At 31.4% G+C, this 23574-nt stretch overlaps 1 protein-coding gene across 2 annotated transcripts in view; it reads left to right on the top strand.

The window, feature by feature from the left end:
- Positions 1-23574, top strand: part of LOC142345669 (uncharacterized) — a 710383-nt gene that overhangs the window by 440301 nt on the left and 246508 nt on the right. The window lies entirely within an intron of this gene.

Below are 23574 nucleotides of genomic sequence, written 5' to 3'. Positions count from 1 at the left end.
TGAATTACTATAATGTTTGCTCATATGATACTTTTTATCTTTCTCTTTATTGATATAATATATTAAATATACAACTCTCTATTTAATGTACAACACTCATATGGCTGATATTTTAATAATCACAAAACGCTTTCCATGGTTTATCTCTACAATAAAGACTCTTTGAAAGCTTTTTGATTTCTTTTCAATTAGTCTTTATTAATTTTACTTCTGAGAAAAGAAAAATAACATTCGTAATTAGTGTGTTATCTGTAATTTAACCTTTGAAATAAGGATGCAATTTATCGAACTCAATTAAAGTGATGAACATTTAGAAAGAGCAAGAGAAGATTATGAAGAGGAATTTTTTGACGTTAAACCTAAAGATATTACTAAAAATAATTTCAAAACTATTGCTAAAGATAATACTCATACAATTTTTAAAAATAATAGTAGAACATGATCAAAGAACCATACAAAAAATTGCTGAATAAATTGGTTAAACATGGTCGAAGACCCAAACTGAATTTAAACCAAATACTATTGAATAAGCTTTTACAAAAGATGATACCAATCTACTAACCAAAGCTAACTCCTACACTAAAGTTGAACATGAAAGTATATAATGTCAATAAAGACTTATATTTTTATAATGGAAAATATATAGGGAATACTGAAGACTGCGATAAATTAAACTCCTATCAAAATATGAGAAATTGTTATATTACTGATAAGTATGAAATTTACATTATTGTTATAAATGAAGAAATAAATTACTCACTGAAGAAAAATTAAAACTCATTACCAAATTAGGACCACTGAAAGAATTAAATATAGGGTTACAGCAGAGTGTAAGCACAAAAAGGGGAATCAAAGAAGGAGGTCAAAATCCAGTAACATTCCTCAACACGGATTTTTTTTATTAATATTGCTATAAATGAATATGTAAAATTGAATCAAGGGCTAGATTATGAAAAGGAAACTAAAGAATTTCCAGGATTTGACTTTAAATTTATTAGAGTAAGAAGTATTCAAATTAATATTGAACCTAATAAAGTTAATTGGTGGCCATTTGGAACTTCTTCCTGATCTAATAAAATTCTAAGCCAATGTTAAATACACGTAATTATAAATTTAACTGTATATAAATAAATGTTACTGCTTCATTATAAACAGTTGAAGATCAAGCAACATTTGAAAGTACAAATGTAAATAACTTAATTGTATCACGTCAACCACATGAAAAAGATTTTGCGTATAAAATTAGTACACAGACACTAAGTAATGTTATTATATGGTTATACTTTCCTTGTGGTAACGCTAAGCTATAATTTTTCAATCCAGCTATTAAATTTGATAAAGTTGGAAGAGATGTAATATTATAAGTCTGGGTCGAGAGAACCTGCTTTGTAGATGAATAGATTGAAAACGGTGAATGCACAGAACACGGTAATCTAATAAAAACAATAGAGATTTGGATGGATTGACCAAATAGGGAGCGCGATAAATTTTATTATTATGATACATGTACATATTGGTTTAAACAACAAATTAAAAATCATAATCGTAGCCAACCATTCAAGCCAGAGATTAAATGAACATAAAGACTACAGGCAAAACACAACATCATAACTGCCGATATAGAATGTTGTGTTACTGAGGTTGCGTCACAAAAAAATAATTACATATTAGTTGAACACATATAGATAAATGTGGGTTACAAATTTAACAATTTTTTCAAAAACCATTTAATGTCAAGATTGCCTGAAAAGACTTGCTATTGTTCTACTGACTATTTGAACTGAACATAACTTCAATTATAACATACAAATGATTTTATTTACCGAACAAGATAAAATGTATCATGTGACTAATACTACTTGCCATATCTGTGAAAAATGTCTATAGAAAATGGGAGATCACTATCATCAAACTGGTAAATACACAGTACCTGCAAGTTATATATGTTCTCTAATCTAAAAAAAAAACTTCATTCCCGTTACATTCCATATTGGTAATGGTTTGATTACAACTTATTAGATAACGAACTCTGTGAAGCGAACAATGAAAGAAGAAATTTAGATGACATACCATTAGCTGCTGTTATCTAAGATCTTCAACTTTGTTTGTATCAAATTTTCAGAGAGAGCATAAAATACTTATCAATTTTGGCTATGTCTCTAGATCAAATGACAAAATTAAACAAAAGCAGAACTAAAGAAATATATCCGTATGAAAAATTTAGTCTAAACCTACAGTGGCGAAGCCGATAACAACACAACGAATTTTTAAGTATTCAAACAATAACAGACTTAAAACATTCTTTGTCGATTTTACCTCCACAAAAAAGAAAAGAATTTTGCTAAAGCAAATGAAATTTTAAAAGTGTATAGAATTAACAATAGAAAAGTTATAAAATGATGTAGATATATTAGATTATTGTATTAGGGAATACGTTAAACTTAAAATAAGAGAATTCAGTCTAAGTTCCCATACATTAAGTAAGTCTCCATGGCTACAGTAATGGTTGTTTGTAAATGAAAAGTGGTGTCGAATTAGATATAATACAAGATAAACAAATAATAGATGACTTTGTTGAAGCAAAGAGTGGTCGCATATGCGGCATAATGGGTAATAGATCGGTTAAGAGTTGTAATAGTAACATATCTTTGCAGATATGGTACATGCTTGCTAATTATCTCTATCGTTGCTCAATATTGCAAAAATCTAACATATAAAGACATTGAGTTTACTACCACGTCTCTAGATTTTTTGAAATAATTGATAATGATAGTGATCATGGTTTTTATATGGTTTCTGACGTTGATTTAAAAAATCTTTGCAAAGAAAAACAGATCACACAGCACTAATGCCGCTGAAAAGAAAAAAAGCGATTATGTGTTGGATTTAAGAGTGAAAGAGAGAAAAGGAGAGCAAGAACAGAGAAACTAAACTTAGACGAAAATAATTTATGAATATATGGTTCATTTTACGATGTTAACGTTTTCTGATAAGATGGCGTAAAAGTAATTAAATTACCTAGAGTAATGTTTTAAATAGGATTTTTTATGTAGAGACTATATTCAAAACAAAACTAATAAAAGTACAACAGCTAAAACTAAAACAAAAAAAGTTTTAAGAAAATTATTGAAAAATTCATTTTATGGAAGAATGTGCACTAATCCTCTGCCTTTCATTCAATCCAAATTGCTACATGACGAGGAAAAGACAAAGAAAAATATAAGTAAACCCACTTTCAAGAAAAAAGTTAGATAGAAAGTTTACACCAAACATGAATATACAAAAAATAGAATCTAAATCACCACTAATTATATGCGTCAAAATATTAGGAATAAATCGATTATATATGTTTAATGTAATCTATAATATTCTAAAATCATCACTTGAATGTTTACAACTGCATTACATGGATACGGATATTTTTTGCGAAAGTTCTCTGCAGGTAATTTTGCTAAAGTGAACGTGGAATCAAGTATTTTTTTTAAGAATTCAACACTTAGGATAAAATATCTAGTAAATTTAGAAACGAACTTGGGAGTGAGATTATAGCAGAGATTATAGCTCTGTAATATAAGACATATAGTTTTAAACAGAGTGAAAATGCGACAATAACAAAAACAAGTAAGATTAATTTAAACCCTTTGAAGACAAATACATCTTTGGTAATAATATTAAAAGTTATTCACTTAATGAGAGTTCATATCTAATCAAAACAGACTTCAAAAATTAAATTAATAATGGATCAACGGATCCAATAACAAAATTAGAGATGAATTTTGATCAGGTCAGAGATCTAGAATTGGAGAGTTTTTGAAAGCAAGAACGAGTTTTCGATCATCATGAAAGGATGATAGTAAACTAGTTGTTACTGTTATTAGTCTATGCTTTGTTCTCTCAAAAGTTTTTCAAACATAAAAATGAATACTAATGAAAAAAAACTAGAGAATAGAAATTGACAGAACTACAGAGATTAAAAAAGAAAACAGAAGAAACATTAGAAGAGATTCTAAGAAAACAAAGATTTTATGGTGAGTTGGAAGAGTTATTTGATCCTTCAAACAAAACTACAATTAATAAGTAATATTGAAAAGAATTTTCCGATAACTAGCCATATAATGGAAACGCAAGAAGATAACACCAATAATTTGAAAGCTTCTGAATTATCTTCTTTTCCGCAAAATGACTTCACTGTCAGGCCAACCATTGCATTTAAAAACGGTGAGGGTAATAAATTTACACTGGATATTGATTTGTTTGATATTCTGACGGAAATGGAAAAACAAGCAAATAAACAATTACAATTCAAACAATTAACATTAGATGTATTTTTAACACTCAACGGTAGAAAAGTAAGAGATAATATCTAAATTTTCTCAAAGGATTTCACTATTTTTGTCAATAATAAATTTGTAAAAAAAAAACAGGAGATTTATAAATAAAACAGGAGATTTACACGTTCATTTGTAAACGTGAAAACAGGAGATTCTAGAATTAATAGAGCAAAAATTTGTAAAAAAAAATTACATACTAGCTCCCTCTCCTTAAAAAATAATCCGCATAGTGCTAGCTTTATTGATGGGTAACACGGTTGAAGACCGATTAACAAAATTGCTGCTCAATCGTTGACCTAGCGTCTAAAAATGAAGCAATTTAGTTTGCGAAATTATGAAGAAAATGATGGCAGCGGAATAGCAAAAACCAACCCCGCCGATTTAATCGAAAGATTAGAGTTATTTATATTGGAAACAAAGGGAGGTCATAATGATTGATATGATGAACTGTTAAGTAAATGTAAACAATTTTATTTACCAAATTTAATATTCAAGAGCTACTGGATAACTTTATGTTTAATTGTGGTAATCGGGCTGAGCAGCACCTATGAGAGGAGCAATGACTATTGGCTATGGAAGTCTTCAGTCAAATTAAAAACATTTTAAAAAAAGAAATGTTACTCTTAAAAAAAGATGAAACATGGTCTCTTGAAGTGATTGATAGGTCATCGTTCAGTAATTGTAATATTAAATATAATTATATTTTAACTGTTATAGATATATTTATACCAATTTTTTATGTATTAAAGGATGCCATTACAACTTATAAAAACAATTTACATTAAACATTCAATATGACACCAGTTGATGCATCTAACCGTCTTGAAGAGGTTAAACACTATATTTCTGCTTCAACTAAGTGGGAAACCAAAGGTGAAACTGGCTACGCCTAACCCAAATCTGTTGGTTATGCTAGGAATGCTGGAAAACATAACATTCTCTTCAAAGTATATACATCAATTTACAATAGAGAACTAATTAAAGTTAATCAAGTTCTAAAAACTCAACCACACTACATAAAATTGAAGATAACAATGGTGAAATAAGAGAAGGTAAATGCTATGAACAAGAAACATTAATATCTGATTTTGATTTTGAATCTAATAACATAGTTTTAGAATCAATTAACATTTTTTAAGGAAAACAAATACACAGATAACCAGAAACTGAATTAAGAGAAGATGAGTTTGATGAAGTCACAAACAAAACATTATTAAGGAAAATACAAGTTATTGATGAGCTAAATAATGAGCTTACTAAATCAGCAAATGAAGTTATAAATACAATTAACTTTTGCAATGAAACTGCATCAGACACAATCATCAATTAGAACCAAATAAAACTAGAAGTTGATGTTAATAAGTTTAACCAAAACAGTACAAACATACACTTAGTTGATATGTATGCTCACAGACTCCAATAATGAAAAAACTAATAGATTTAGCAGTGAAAAGACTTCGTCTTTGGCTACCCAAGTTGCTTTGCAAATCACTGAAACTGCCTCAAAGACCAGGAAAATAGAACCACTGTATACAATGTCAATGTCATTAAAAAGCTAATTAATTGACAACAAAGAACAAGCTAGGGTGGATATGCATTAAGACTTTAATCAAGACGTTGTAATGAAAGAAATTGAAGGTTAATTTTTAAATTAAACTGAGCAAATTCATCTGGGAAACTAACTCGCAGATGACGAAGTCCATATATGAAGCAACGCCTAAAACATCTTTACTTTACCCAACCCGTTTAATAGTAGCGAGCAATACATAAATGATAAAATATTAGCTATAATTAAATTTAACAACAGTATTAAAATTATAAAATAATTTAAATTATTGAGAAATTGTTACCTTAAATCATAAAAAAAGTTGAGTAAAAAAAACTTTTTTATATTGCTGAGGAAACTGTACTGACATTATCATCTATAGCAGCAACAGCAACAACAACATCAAATATATGAATTGATATAGCGATACTTTGTCCTGTACCAGCAGCTTTTGCTACGGCTACTATATGTGTATATCAAAAGCAATTAATACTAAACCAAGAAATAAAATCAAGAAATGTTCGCAGTTTTTTGTTTAAAAAAGAGAACTTAGCGATTAAATTGATAAGCTTTACTTAGAGTCAATAAAAGGTAATGAGATATATAATGATGAAGACAAAGAGTTAGTTAAACAATATGAGGATTGTAAGAAGATCAACTCAGGAAGCAACTCCGTGGATGCGAAAGTAACGTTAAAATCTTGTGAAACTAAAATTACTAGCGCTTAGTTTTGATAGCAAATGTAGTGAAAACAATATCAGGTTTAACTTGGGAAGGTAAAAATTATATTTTATTTACAGTTAATGTTAGAGTCACAGCCATAGTTATAGCTAAAGTTGAGACTGAAAAAGTTATAGTTATTGTCATTGGTTTTGCTCAGCTCTTACTGCATTATAGGAACCCTCTTTCCAAAATTAACTATAGCTCCACCAACACTCTGAAAGAAGTCTATTAATCCCTCAGCTTATAAAATTGGTACCACTGCGAACTACAATTTTAGTACCTTTTGAAGAAAGAGCTCAACGAATGTTATTTGTACTCGAGGAATGTCTACCACCATCACAATATGAAATAGTTTTGAATTGTGGGAATTGACTCGTTTTTCTGTCTAAAAAATTATGGTAGTGTAAGTATAATCCTTTTGTTGTTGTTAAACCAAAGCTTAAGTTTAAACGTGTGCCTAAATTTGAAGGTAAAAATCTGTCTAAAGCTATTAAAAAGAAATCAGTTATATTTTATGCTAATGAATTTGTTAAAATAAACAAAAAGTAATGACTATTAAACACCGGCCCTGTTTCATCATAACTATAACTAGAGCATTAACCAAAACCTTAACCATAACTAGAACTAGATTATTAACCGTAAATATAACTAGAGCGTTAGCCATATTGATAACTAGAACATTATTCATATTATCAGCTATTACATTAAGTATAACCATATTTATAACGATTACCAAAACCATGACCATTAGCTTTGATTTTAATACAAAAACAATAACCATAACCATAGCCATAATTGTAACTAAGACACAAAGGATCTACTGTCATGTCTTTAGGAGACTATATCAGCCCTTGCTAACATCACTATAGACACGTATAGTTCTTCTAGTTAAAACTCATGCATGCCATACAATATCAGTCCCAGTACGAACAAATGCAAATTTAGGTTTTGTTGCTTGAGCTCCATTTTGGTCTCTTTGATATCTAGTATAAAATATACAATTACTATAACCATTTTTTAGGGTTCTCTGATTTATTTTTTGTTTAATTTTATTCAGGAATCAATTATAGTTTCTACTGAAATTAAAAATTTATTTATATGTTGCACTATAATCACAAGTACCGTAATTATTCATCATTCTATCATCAGAATAGGACAAACTACCTATGTTACAGAAACATTCAGTAACGTCAATTTCATTGAGTCTACTCGCATCTTTAGTTTTACATTAACATTATTGTTTTCAAAAAAAAGTGATTTATTGAGGTGTTTCAGAATCACTTGTTAGATCAAAATCAAACAAAATGATCATGGCATGTGGCACCTTCATATAAAATGTTTTTCTTTCACTAACACTAAAATTGATATTATTCTGTATACTTTATGTTTTCTGTGCAATTATTGTTTTGTCATTACTGAAATCAATACAGGCACACAGCAAGTTATATCCTCAATATCTATCTTACAAAAATTAGCTACAAAGAAGATCCACCAAAGCGGCAACTCCGCTGATGAGAAAGTAAAGTTAATAATTATTTTAAACTAAAGTAATGTTTTCTAACTAGTGTTTAGTATTAGTAGCATTTTTAACGATAATAAGATTATATTTGAGAAGGTAAAAATTATAGTTTTTTTTATAGTTGATGTAAAAATCATAGGCATAATTAGTGCTAAAAATAAGGCTAAAACCAAAACCCATCGTTATAATTATGTTCAGCGTGAAAGTTAAAATTAAAGTTAAAGCTAAGTCTGAAGCTAATACTAAAGCTAAAAATAGTGTTGAAGTTAAAGCTAAAGCTAGAGTTTAATAAAATGTCTATTTGTTCCTTAATATAAAGCCTTTTTTTGTACTACTTTTAAGCCTTCTCCTGTTGTTGCAAATTCAATTAAATCAGGTGTAGCTGCAATTGCAGCTCACGGGTAAATGGTAGCAGCTCTGCTTCTTACTTTTCGCTATCTCTCAAGCTCCTACTGCATTATCAGGAGCCTTCTTTCCAAAGAGTCCTATTGCTCTACCAGCTTTTACAAATGGTACAACTACCAGCTAAAATTTTAGAACCTTTAACGAAGAGCTCAACGGATGTTATTTGTAACCAAATGGTGTCTACCACCAACACAATAAGAATTAGTTTTGAATTTTTGGATTTGACTCGTATTTCTATATTAAAGATTAAGGTTATGTATAGCACTTCTTTTATTGCTGTTAAACCAAAGCCTAAGAATAACCCTATGCCTGAAGCTGAAGGTGAAATCTGTCTACTGCAAGTAGCGAGAAATTAGTTATTTATTTTTCTATAGGATTTGTTACGTTGAACAATAATTAAAGCCTATGGAACTCCGGCCCTGTTTCTTCAAAACTATAAATAGATCATTGGTCAAAAAATTAACCATAACTACAACTAGAGTATTAACCGTTAAAATAGCTAGATCATTAGCCATTTTTCAACTAGAGCATTAGCCATAATACTAACTATTACAGTAACCATAACCATAACTATATTAATAACTATGAGCATTAGTTTTGACTTGAACCTTAAAAATAACCATAACAATATCCTTAATTGTAACTATTACACAAGGCACCTAAAGTCATGTCTCTAGGAGACTATATCAATCCTTGCCAACATCACTAATAGTCTTTCTAGTTAAAACTCATGCATGCCATACAATATCAGCACCAGTATGGACCAATTTAAATTCAGTTTGTGTGATTTCCGATTTGATCTCTTTGATATCCCTGACAAATATACAAGTACTATAACAAATTTTTAAAGTGTAATATTTAAAAATATACAAGTGTTATGTGTTTTATATTTGTTTAATACTATTCAGTAATCCATTATAATTTCGATTAAAATTAAAAATTACAGGTTGCTTTATAGTAAATAGTATCGTGATCTTTCTTCATTCTATATTCAGAATAGAACACACTAGCAATGTTGCAAAATTATTCAGTAAAATCAATTTCATTGAGCCTACTCGCATCTTTAATTTCACTTTAACGTTATTATTTTTAAAAGTCAAAGTAATTTGTTGAGGTATTTTGAATCCTCTTTTAAGATCTAAATCAAAAAAAAATGTCGTTCTTTCACCAAAACTCAAATCGATATTTTTCTTTTTACTTAGTCCTTTCTGCACAATTAGTTTTTTCCATTACTGAGATCAATACAAGGCACACACCAAGTTATATCCTAAAACTCTGCTTTACAATCCTTAGCTACCGCACCAGCCCCAGGATTAACTCTAAATTTTGCTCTGTCGTTATTATTTCTCTTTAGCATGAACTTAGTATCTATACCACACAAAATTTTTTCTTTCAATCAATTAAAAATCAAAATAGATATCTCCTTTCAATTACGACATACATTTGAAATATTTGCGTGACCACTGAATGATCATTTTTTAAATGACTATCTCTTTCATTTTGAGATCTAGCAAAACCACGTTACTATTCGTTGTCAGTACTAGTTAGTTGTTTATTCACTAGTAGGTTGGGATGCCAGTGATCTCTATATTCAACTGAATTCCCATTAATAGCTTCAAGCCTAAGGGAACTAAATAGTGCTGAAACACCGTAGTTTTAATATCTAACATTGGTTTATTAGTTTTTACTGCATCAGCCTTTTCTACAACCATAAACTCTAAGTAAGAATAACGAAAACGTCACTGATCCTTTTCTCCAAATATTAAAATAATTTTATTTTTAACTGTTCTAAAATTTGCTAAATTATTTGGTTTATAACTTAAAAACTTGCTGTTGTCTCATTAGGTTACATATAGTTATTTTCTATTTTGAAGTTCATTTTTATAGGTAAAAAATTGATTGACATCTTAATTCTGTATAAACAACAAAAGATACGTAAAGCCCTAAATGAAAGTGAAGAAGAGCATACTTTTAACTTTAGAATGGTGGAACCATCAGACCAATTTAACTTTAGCGGGCCAATACTTAATACAGCAAAGATCGGGTGAATTAGAGTATCATGATCTAGCAGTGGTTAATGTAAAGAAAAAAGAATGAGAAATTTGCATATAGAGTAGAGATTCAATATATATCGTTCATTTTAATTTCATCCGCTGATGGATCACATGATGTTGTTCTAAACATGAAAATAACACCTGATGCATACGAAATTTTTGAAAGAGCAGACATCATAAAAGAAGCAATTGGCGTTAATGTTATAATAGAGCCAGATAAGAATCCAATGAAAAATAAGATGGAAATAAAACAAGGTGTAATTAGTCTGACACTAATAGGATAATTAATAGGATTTGCAAAAAAAATAGATAAACCAGGTAAGTACATATCTCCAAAAGTTTTGACATTATATGTTTTAATACTAATAATTTTCACTGTAAAGTAATATCTGACGTTAGAGTTAATTGTATTGCTACGGACGTACTATACACTTCAAATCTTCCAGAAAAACTTAGAAATATGAAAAGCATTATACCTCTTTATATATGATATCAAAAATTTACAAATGAAAGAAGCAAAAATTTTGAGTTTCATGTTAGAGAAGAGCAAGGCAGACCAATTTACTTTACTGGTGAAGTATGAAATTTTACTTTACCTTTAGTCTAAAGACAAGACTAGAGACAAGACTAAAGACCTAGTCACACACCCAGTCAAAGACTGAGTCATTGCCTTAGAATTATTCATAGTCTTAGACTAAAGACAACACTAAAGACATGACTAGGAACAAATCTAAAGATAAGATTAAGCTAGAGAAAAGACTTTGCTAAAGATAAAACTAAACTATAAATCTTTCCTATCCCAGTCAATTCTTAGTTTACCATTATTACTTTGCATTTTGAATCTATCAATAACAATGTGATTATAGGGCTCTTTCCATAATTGTTACATATTTTAACAAAATCCCTATACCAAATTTCCTGATCCTCAAAAAAAATCTCCATGGGTTGGTTGAACATTACTTCTCTATTCAAATATTATCAATATATTACAATTTTAATTGACATTTTGTCCATCTGATGAAAAAAATTTTGATTGAGAAAAACCAAATCACAGTTTTTGAGTCTACCCCTACAAAAGTACTGATTATTATTTTGTTCTTTGGCATTCAAATAATCAAACATCATAAATTTTTTAACTCTTCAATTGGTCAGTGTAAGTTAAAACCTTTTATATCTTTAGAGAACTCAATATGTGCTTTATCAATATTGCTGCCAATATCTTCATGCTGATCAGCAGTAGAACCAATCAAACTTAAATTATCAAAGTAAAAATTGCTTTGAAACAGAACTTTTTATCTTAAGTTCTTGCTTTTTTACATCTAAAGTTTTCTGGAAAATTTGCATCATCAATCTTGTCTACATATGTTTAAGCTTATTATAGATCTATATTATGAATAGAATTAAAATGACCAAAATCATCACTAATACCAATTGCATTACTAATAATAATGGCTTCATCATTACCCTTACTATGGGACTTTGTCCATATTTCATCATAAATGTCGGCCTTACCATTTTTAATATCATTATTACTGATACTACCATTACTAATACCGTTACTAAGCACATTAACATCGCTATGACCATTACCATCACAATTAACATCTGCGAAGCAGGTTCCTTGATTACCATCACTTTTACCATTACCATTATAATTACCATTACCATTATCATTAGCATTACTACGGGACTTCGTCCATATTTCTCTTTAGATTCTGTTTTTGACCATTACCATTATCATATCTACGGGGTTTTGTCCATGGTTCACCAAAGACCATGGCTTTACCATTACTACTATCAATACTATTACTACGGGACTTCGTCCAATTTTCACCATTATTACAATAGAAATAAAGAAATTAATCATATATCCAAGGACTTTTACTTTTATTGAATGGAATACTAAGTGCACTCGCAATTTTAAATCCATAATCAATACTATATATCATATATAAACAAAATGCAATGCAATAAGATTCATCATAATCTTGTATTCTTTCATCAGATCCAAGATTAACGTTTTTTGTGAAAAATTTTGGTGATGTTTCTACTTCAAAACAATCAAAGTAATCAGGGTTAGTGTTCTCTCTTTTTTTGAACTGAAAAGCAATTATTATCATCAGTGGGGCGTGAATTGATAATAATATAATGCTCAAGACAATTAAATTTTAAGTGTCTGCTTTCGCATTACTGCTTCAACTGGAATTATAATAATATCTCTACCTATTTTCTCTATTTCAATATTGTTTATCATTATTACAGATACTACCATTACTAAAACCGTTACTAAGTACATTAACATCGCTATGACCATTACCATCACAATTAACATCTGCGAAGCAGGTTCCTTGATTATCATCACTTTTACCATTACCATAACAATTACCATAACCATTACCCTTATCAAAACAATTACCATTACCATTATCATTAGCATTACTACGGGACTTCGTCCATATTTCTCTTTAGATTCTGTTTTTGACCATTACCATTATCATATCTATGGCATTTTGTCCATGGTTCACCAAAGACCATGGTTTTACCATTACTACTATCAATACTATCACTACGGGACTTCGTCGAATTTTCACCATTATTACAATAGAAACAATGAATTTCATCATATATCCCAGGACTTTTACTTTTATTAAATGGAATACTAAGCACACTCGTAATTTTAAATCCATAATCAATACGATATATCATATATAAACAAAGTGCAACGCAATAAGATTCATCATAATCTTGTATTCTTTCATCAGATCCAAGATTAACGTTTTTTGTGAAAATTTTGAAGATGTTTCTACTTCAAAACAATCAAAGTGATCAGGGTTAGTGTTCTCTCTTTCTTTGAACTGAAAAGCAATTATTATCATCAGTAGGGCGTGAATTGATAATAATATAATGCTCAACACAATTAAATTTTAAGTGTCTGCTGTCGCATTACTGCTTCAACTGGAATTATAATAATATCTCTACCTATTTTCTCTATTTCAATATTGTTTATGGATTTTTTGCCATTTTTAATTATTTAATGAGTTCTTTAAATTTAAGAATAATCTTTTTAGATATATAAAAAGGAAAACATTTTTTCTAATATTCTTTTAATATATAATTCATGATTTATCATATATGTCTCCATACCGAGTAAATATACAAAACTGGCCGATAGTTTTGAAGGATAAAAGGATAGAAAGTTTTGTAAAAATTAAAACGAAAACTACCCAATACACACCATTGTTTATGATGTTTTAGAAGCTGATAAAACATTTTGTTAGACAGTATATAAAGTTATCTGAAAAAGATGAAGACATGGCTTTAAATATAGTCTGTTGAGATGAAAAGGAAGTTTATACTATGTGTAACATTGAACAGATCACCGAGCATATAAAACGCAATACTGGATTCGCAAAGTTCGAAATTGTACATGATGATATGGGCGATAAATTAGACACGAAAAAAATATAATATGACTTCACAAAAGGTAGACAACATTTTTTTTGAAATGGTAGTAATGTGCTGTAAAGCGACCCAAATAGATAATATGGCAAGAGCAAAATTGAATAATGTTTATATGATAACTTGTAATGGATCTGATCTATTTAAAAATTTCTATGAAACAGTTGGCGACCTAAACATTAACTATTACAACTGTCCATCAGGAATTGCAGAAAAGTCTCTTTATGTTATATTCTAATATGAAAAAAAAGATGAACCATTTATTTTGATTGATAGAGAGAGAGAGAGAATTACATTAAATGACTCAACGAGTAGTTCAATAGAAATGGAGGCTCATAGATTGAATTTAGAAATATAAGATATTGATACAGAACGAATAATACAATAACTAAAACTAAATTTGAAAAAAAATTGTGGTAGAAACTTTATTGACAAAAATAATCAAATGTTCTATGTCGGTAAATGTCTTGAGCATAGATGCTTAAGCAAAAAAACTTATTAGAGCTAGATGGTTGACCTGGTTATCAAATTTTGCTGGCACAGTTAGTGGTTTATTAACAATAATTAATTAGTCTTCAGATAGTATGATAAAAGAACAGCTGCTCTTGTAGTTTTTACTGCAAGCGGCATAATAAATAGAACTAATACAGTCATTAATAGCGTTAGAAGTTATGGTTTTTGTGCTGACAGGAAAAATGATAAGGGAAGGATGATGACAATGATAATGATGATGATAATGATAATGATAATGATAAGGATAATGATAATGATAATGATAATGATAATGATAAGGATAATGATAATGATAATGACAATGATAATGATAATGATCATGATCATGATCATGATAACGAAAATGATAATGAAATTGATAATGATAATGATAATAATAATAATAATGATAATGATAATGATAATGATAATGATAATGATAATGATAATGATAATGATAATGATAATGATAATGATAATGATAATGATAATGATAATGATAATGATAATGATAATGATAATGATAATGATAATGATAATGATAATGATAATGATAATGATAATGATAATGATAATGATAATGATAATGATAAGGATAATGATAGCGATAATGATAATGATAATGATAAAGGTAAGGATAATGATGATAGCGATAATGATAATGTTAATGATAATGATAATGGTTACAATAAGGTTAATGATAATGATAGTGATAAAGTTCAGCGAAGCGGTTAATAACTTGAGTGGGCTTCGAAGTGACAAAAGTCTGAAATAAATTTGGTCTAGAATCTATCAATGAAAATTAAAACAACAATAAAAACTTTTGTGATGGTCTTGTTGAATAATTTGTAGATAATGTAGCCGGAGAAGGAGAACAAATTTTAGGTAGAACATATACCGTTATACTGATTTTAATAAAGCAGGCAAAAATTTTTAAATTATTGCATGAACTGTAATGATCAGACCTCATAATTAATGAAGAATTTGGCTGAATACAAAGCAATGATGGGTTTTAAGTTTTTAGAAAATGATATCAAATGTGAGGGATATTTCAATCTCATTAGTAATTACGCATTAAGCCATGGAGACAAAATAATAATTTTAAATGTCGTCATAAACTACTCAGTGGTGTTTGTGATAAGAATGACTGTTGTGGTAAAGCCAAAAACAATAAAAGGGTTAAGCCAAGGATGTAACATGGTCGAAGACCCAAAACATTTGGAAAACCAATAATAATAATGACGATAAAACCAACTCGAAAAATACTAAAGCAATAAATGTAAAGCCTTAATAAAACTTTAACACACCTTAAAAACTATAACACTTTTCCAGAAAAAGAGGGGTGCATGTACACATTGTTTAGCAGGAAATAGTTGTTATTTTTGTTCTTCAAGAATTTCTAGAGGTATCATTACAATATTTCAAAGAAATTGATAGATAATGGCATGGATATTATTCAATTGTAAATAACTAAGAGCATTATAAGAGAGATTTAAAATTATATTAAACTATCTTGTAAAGTATCTTGGTAAAATATCTTGACGTTAGATCTGGAGGCAAACTGTCTTGATGTATGGTAAACTAGCTTGCTCACCGGTTCTATGGCACAGTCAAACTGATGCCGTAGTTGTGGAAAAAAAATGGGAAAAGGGACCTAAGTTTAGATTAAAATTGCAAATAGAGACATAGTTCTGGATTAGAAAAAGGATATAAGAGAAAAGGTGGAAATGGCTGAAGCACTAGTAAAGAAAACCGGGGAATCAGCATTAAATTTATGCTCACGCTGAGTGGCTTGTTGACCAACTAGCTAAAAAATTGTTTTCGCAATCGTGCAATCACATACTTTGTTTTCAGAGGTAGACTACCTTAAAACATATGAGCCAAAGTTAGAAATCAAATCATGCAAGATAAGACAAATAAAGAAACCATGAGAAATTGAAACTTGAGTTTCAACGTTCCGAGAGAAGACGAGGGCGAGCTTTAATTTTAGGGCTGAAACTGAATAAACTGGTGCTAAAATGAAACTTATAATACTTTCAGTTTGTGACTTATAGCCTTTTTTCTACTTGTTGCCCATCTCTTTGCATTGTAAGCTGCATTGTTTGTCAGTAAATCTTGTACGCTAAAAATTAATAGTTTTGAAAGGATCTTTTTGATGAATTTGGCAACTGATGTTGTTCTGAGATGTAATTCAATATGTTGCGTTGGCTTGGAATTTAACAGCTAAATGGATTTTTGTCAAAATCTACGAAATAATTGTTGAGCAATATAGGAATTGTGAATGCTGATATTATCCAAGTTCATGACCTTTTTAATGCTCTAATTTTTTCATATTTTCGGATATTATTATTTCTGAGTTTCCTCTCCTTGGTACGGATCGTCTAATTTTAAGTAAAACAACCGTCGATGTCTAGGCTATGGCAAGCTTTCAAGTGCACTGCACGTTTAAAAAATACGTGAAATTGCAGATGTTTTGATGTTCAAATTTGCTAGTATTATCCTCATTTTAGAAGTGACCAAAGTAAACTACTCCTGCGTTTATGAATGATTACTGTTTTTCAGCGTCATCAAAGCAAAAATGTTGAAGATCAGACATCATTGGTGTAATATTCTGAGCTCCTCATCGGCGGCATTTGAAACAAGTCCGGCTGTTGTCTTAAGAATCTTTGGAGACCATTTCCTAAGAGCTTCTGTTGAAGGTGCTCTCTGACAAACTCCGTTCCCATGTGTTGACAGCTGTTGGTGTGAGCGGTTTGAACAGTTAACTAAGTGAAATGGTCTGCGATGACAAGCATCAAGGGGGTGTTTTTGGGTCCTAGATATATGTCTCAGCCATCCTTTGGACTGCAAAACTCCCTTTTCATCAAAAAACTATTTCAATTGAAAAACTGCGTCACTTGGTTCTTTTTGTTTTCCTGTTTTTATTCTATTGATTGTTTTTCTAAAACTGTTTGTTGTGAAACTTTTATCAGGTAATCTTGAGCTTCACACTGGCTGTTAAGAATTTTTTCTGTTTGGCAAGAGGTCTGTTGTTTTGTATACGGTGGCCGTCCTACTGAGCAGTCGTTACAAAGTTGAAAATTTCCTTGGCTCTTCGGCTGGATTCATAGATATAGGTAATATAGAATTGATAGTTGCTAAAGGTTCTGTTTAATCGGGGCTCCTGTCATCAGGGAGTCGTAAAAGAAATTCTATTCCTTGGAGCCTCATAATTCAGATCTGATGGTTTCAAAGCTCTTGTTCCATGGTCCGGTGTTGAATTTTCGGGGTGCATATTTTCACTCCTCTGCTTTAGAAGGTTCCCAAATTTTGTTAGCTACGAAAACCTTTTATTGTTGTTTGACTCCTAATGTTGTAGTACTATCCGTCCAGAAGTGATCTGAATTGATAATGCCATTTCTGCGACTACCAAACTGGCAAGTTCGGCTCCTTTTGTGGCTGCTCTAATTCAAGTTCAGATGTGCTTGTTTGCTTTAAGGGAGATACTCGGTCGGGATTTGCTCACGACATATTTCATTTCACAATCACATTTTTTCCAGTTGTTGTTAATCCTTTAGTTGAAGCATCTGCAAAGACATGAAGCTGCTGACGTTGGTCTTGCTACAAGGCATTATTTGTTGTAATATATGGCAGGCTGTTGAATTCGTGAATCCAATTCTGCAGGTCAATATGAACTTTGGCTAATAATTCTTGGTCTTCTGCTTTCGCCTTGTTTAATGACGGCTTGAAGAAGGCTTCGAACTTGTCTTGAAAGTGACGTTATCATCCTCATTTGATCGAAAAGCGAAACTGCTATTGACAAGAGTTAACTTTGTTACATTATTTCAATTTTGATGTCCTAATTGGTTTTACTAAAGTTGAAGGTGTCGTTTTTGACAACCCAGGTTTGTCCCAGATTTCGTTGTGTCAATGCTTTATTGCCTTCAGCTTTGTCAATTGAAGGAAAACTCGAATCAATGCTGAAAAATTAATGCTTCGTTAAGTTTAATCCTCCTTTTCAGTGTATCTTTGATGCATGTTGTCTGTTCGAATGCTCCTTCTCTTGTGTTGAAAGTCTGTAATAATATGTCGTCCGTGTAGAGGTTAATTTAAATTGATTGGCTGGTTTCCTGTGATAACTGGTGATTATCAGTGGCACATATTTTAAGTATACAGATAGCAAAAGACAGCAAGCAGGTTGCATCAAATGTGAGTCCCTTGTATTTGTATAGTGTTGCGACGTTGTTTTTGTACCGCAAAAATCTTAGTGCGTGTTTATCAATTTCCTAGATTTGATTTGTTTCTTTTAATTTTTCTCGGAACAAGATTGACAGTCTGCTAATTTATATAACCAAACCAAACCAAGAAACTTTGAATCTTTTCCTTTTGTGCTCTCAGCTTATTGGCTGCATGTTGGTTACAGAACCAGACACACGTGCAATATTTGTGTGAACTGATTTACTGTGTAGGAACACGTCTTTTGTAACTGGGGGTGCATAACGTACTCGAAGGATTAAACGAAAAAGGTCCAAAAATTTTTTGCCCCTTTATTTTGAAAACATTTTGAAGTCCCCTATCTATCAAAAAAAGTCTTAACTAAAGTACTAATATCGTTAAAAGAATGCAATATAATCAAAATACCATCGGATATACTTGCTGTTGTAATAGAGTTATAATCTGCATGGTAGACTAAAAAATTTTAACACATATTTGGATCTATTCTGTTTTGGTCCCCAGTATGTATTTTTAAGCCCCCAAGAAATAAATGTTGTTGTAGAGTACTTTTTTGTTTAAAAAACAGCACGTGCGCGTGGGGGTGTGAAAGATATAAGCGCATTAAGCTGGGGGGCCAAAACAGAAGATCCCTTATTTATTTATCGCTATCGATGAGTTATCATACTCTGTGGTAAACCCGATATGTTTAATAATTTTGAGAGGGCAATAATTATTCTGGAGTACTCTCGTTGCGATTGCAACAACTAAATGATCTAATTGCACTGAAACTGATTAGACTGCCTTTTCTCGCCACTCTTTTTATATAAACAGTTAGCGATAATAAAAGAGTGGCAGAAAAAGATATTCTGACTTCAAAGAATCTTCATCCCACTGTATTAATGTTTTGTACTGTTCTTTGAGCGCTAACAAATTATTTTGATATAGAAAGTTATCCAAGTTTTCAATCGAGCAAGAGTTGATTATAATTTATTATATAAGTCCTCAGAATCAATCCGTTGTCAAAATTTGTTATATGTTAGAAGATAGTACCGGGGAATCAAAGGAAATTAGACCTCAGCGCCATAAGCGCTTCAACGCGAGGATGAACTAGATTTCAGACAACGGTCATGTGTTAATTCGTTTCGACACAATAACACAAAATTAAATACTAGAGTTATATTATTGTGTTATTGTGTCAAATTTTGAATTCTTTGATCACCAGAGTTTACCTAGCTCTCTTTCTCTTTGAGCAGAACATCTATACTTGTAATAGTCCACAATAAGCAATATATCAGCTGTTCCAGCATAAATGTAAATTTTGTATACAATTGTTTCAAAGGACACAAAAAATTTTTCAAGTTGTAACTGAGGTTCTCACAAATGATCAAAAGAGGCTTGTCATAGGGAATTTAAGGAGTATTTTTAAGAAGTTTGCTCGGTAATTTCCTCTAATTGTACACATCGTAGCTTATAGTTTAGCAAATAGTTTAGGTTGAACAAGTGTACAAACGACTTTGAAAAAATCAACAAAACGTGTAAATTGATTTCCTACAAGCGAATTTATCAACTTAGATACAATTTGCAAAACTCTTTCTCAGCTGAAATAAACTTTTTATTAGCTGCGAAACTGTGCTCTAACTATATGTTAGAGCAACATCTTACTCTGAGGGGGACGAAAGTGTAGAGTTTCATTTCAAATTCAGGTTATTAGCATAATTTTGCAAATCAGTGAAAAAGTTTAAAATATAAAGCAGTTGAAATTCTGTCCAGCTAAATCAAACTTTTACCACCGATAGCGAAGCAGCTTATTTTTTTTATAGCCAATTGATTCAAGTGTCAAAAGTTAGATTTCAGATCTTATTTGTATATTATTTGCATCCCTGCTGCCCGACTTACGTGCCATATTTTTACATCTTGTCATTTATTACTTAGATTGTGAACACAACCACAGTTGTACAATCAAGTGTATGTTTTTGATGACCATTTCGACGATTTTTTTTCCCAAAAAGGCTTACTTTTGATTTCATATCTCATTTTGGATCTATTCTTTAACCTCGCCAATAAGACCCAACGCAAAAGAAGCATAAAGGGTGGCCAAATTAGAACCAGATGTAATTGATGATTTACTGAATTGCAGAGATGTCGTTGAAAAGACACCTTCTTGCAAAAAAAATACTAAAATCAGAAACTTGGATCTTCTCCGTTTATGCCCCGCCAGCTTATTGGGAGCATTTTATTTGCACCAACTCCCCACATGCACGTGTCATATTTTTACATAGTGATTTACTATGTAATGGAACGTGCTCTGTAACGGGGGGAGCATAACGTACTGGAGGGGCACAAACGGAAAAGATCCATGACATTTGCCAAGACTCATGAAAAAAATCACTTGAAAACCAATTGGCATCTTTCCAGTTTCTGCCCCACCCCGTGCTAACGTGCTATTTTTTACGTAGAAACTTGCTATATAACAACATATAATTTGTAACAGGGGTCGAACAAAAAACTGGGGGGCAAAAACATAATAGATCCCTCATTATTATTTTGCGAGTACACTAAATAGAGAACATTTCTCGAGAACTCTTTTATCTAAAGCCTGGATTACTATACTGAACGTTAAAAATGAGTTAGCTCCCTACAGTTTTACGAAATATGAACCCAATTTATGATGCATTGTTTTGCCAACTCTTTTCGAGCATAAACTTTACAGTATTAATCTTGTGCACTAACCATGTATGTACCAAATTCTTACATACAGATTTGGATCTTTTCCTTTTGTGCCACCCCCCCCGCCGCTTTTTGGGCGATTTTTTTGCACCCTAAGACGTACGTGCCATATTTTCACATAATCATTTACTATGTAATAGCACGTGCTCCGTAACTGGGGGCTCATAACGTGCTGGGGGCACAAACTGAAAAAATGCGAAAAGATGTCATTGAATAAAAATTTCGGACAACTTTTAAAATTCTGTTAAAATTGAAAGGGCTTCTTTTCGCGGAAATTAACGAAAGGGATTACCAAATCCAGAAAACAAACAGAATCCAATTTGGTTGTAGAAAACGATGCAAAAAAATCAAGTGCTCTATCCGCCTTCGGGGTTTTTTCTGTTTGTGCCCCCCAATACGTTAAGCTGCAGAGCCTGTGCCATTAAATACTATATCGGATCTCTTCCTAATGTTCTCCCAGTACGTTGTGCAACGCCCAGTTACATAGCACGTGTCATTAGGAAGTAAATCACTATGTAAAATTATGGCACGTGCTTTTGGGGAATACAAAAAACATGCACCTACTAAACTGGGGGTTAACAAACGGGAAATATCCCGCCATTGTTCGCCTCCTTTCATTATTACAAAACCGTTGCGCATTGTTCTGTTATTTACTATGTTACTATTAAATGTAATAATCAAATCCTCTCCCTTTATGCCCCCCAGCTTAGTAATTGCGTTTTATTTGCACCCCACCCTCCAAGCGAACGTGCCAATTTTTTCTACATAATGATTTACTTTATAATGGGAGCTGCTCTGTAAGTGGGGGCATGACGTACTGTGGGGGGGGGGGGGCTCAAACAAAAATTACATTTCTTATTAACTCTATTTTTTACACTAAACTAGCGTCCAAAATTAGGGCAATAAGTTTAGGGCAAAGAAATAGTTTTTTACATCTTTCATACTAAGCTCAATCCCTCAAACTATGCTTTCTGCCTCAAAGCGTTAGTGACCAATGAAAAAGAGCCTTTACCCTTGGGCCTCTAGTTTGTACTTATTGCTTTCCATTTATTATTTTGATTTTGCTTACAACCACATTTGTACAATCAAGTGTTGGTTTTTTTTACCACATTGTCTATTTTTTCCCAAAGAGGCTAATTTTTGATATTTAATCTCATCTTTGTTATCCTAAGGGCACACTGAATAGAGACTAATTCTCAACAACTCTATTCTCTACAGCCTAGATTTGTAAACTGAAAGCTAAAAACGAGCTAGCACCCTATAGTTTTACGAAGTAGAAACTCAATTTATGATGCATTGTTTTGCCAATGCATTTCGAGCATAAACTTTACAGTATTAATCTCATGCACTACTGGTCTTGCCTTTCTAAAAATTGAGATTTTTGAGCAATCAAGGAAAACCATAAAGAACTTCGTTGTATGGTTGTTTCATTAAAAACTCCGTCTATTTTTCACAAAAAGGAGAACGTTGTTTTAAAGATTGATATTTTCCGCTTTTGCCCCTCCCACACCCCTCAGCTTAATTGTTGCATTTTATTTGAAAATCCATTGGCGCACGTGCCAAATTTTTAGAAAAAAGTTTTTTTATGTAATAGCATGTGCTCTGTGGCTCTGGGCTTATAACGTACTGGGGGCACAAGCAAAAAAAAGGGAGAAAAAGTGTATTTTAATTTTTATTTTTATAAAACTTTCTGAATTCTGTGAAACTTCAGAGGGCTTTTTTTGAGGAAACTAACGAAAAAGATGGCCAATTCCAGACAAAAAACAGAATCCAATTTGTTCAAACTGGTGCAAAAAATGAGAAGCTGTATCCGCCTTCGGGGTTATTTCCGTTTGTGCCCACAGCAATACGTTAGCTTCAGAGCCGGTGCCATTAAATACTATATCGCATCTCTTCCGATTGTTCCCCCAGTACGTTGTGCAACCCCCAGTTACAGAGCATGCGTCATTAGGAAGTAAATCACTATGTGAAATTACGGCGCGTGCTTTTGAGGGGTGCAAAAAACATGCACCTACTAAACTGGGGGTTCACAAACAGGAAAGATACCGCTTTCATTCGCCTCTTTTTCTTTTAACAAAACCGTTGCTCATTGTTCTGTTATTTATTGCGTTACTCTGAGTGCAC

The sequence above is a fragment of the Convolutriloba macropyga genome, chromosome 9 (genome assembly GCF_964194025.1).
Source record: "Convolutriloba macropyga chromosome 9, txConMacr16.3, whole genome shotgun sequence".
Taxonomy (NCBI): domain Eukaryota; kingdom Metazoa; phylum Xenacoelomorpha; order Acoela; family Convolutidae; genus Convolutriloba; species Convolutriloba macropyga.
Note: the sequence above shows the minus strand (reverse complement) of the source record. Positions and strands in the feature narration are given on the sequence as shown.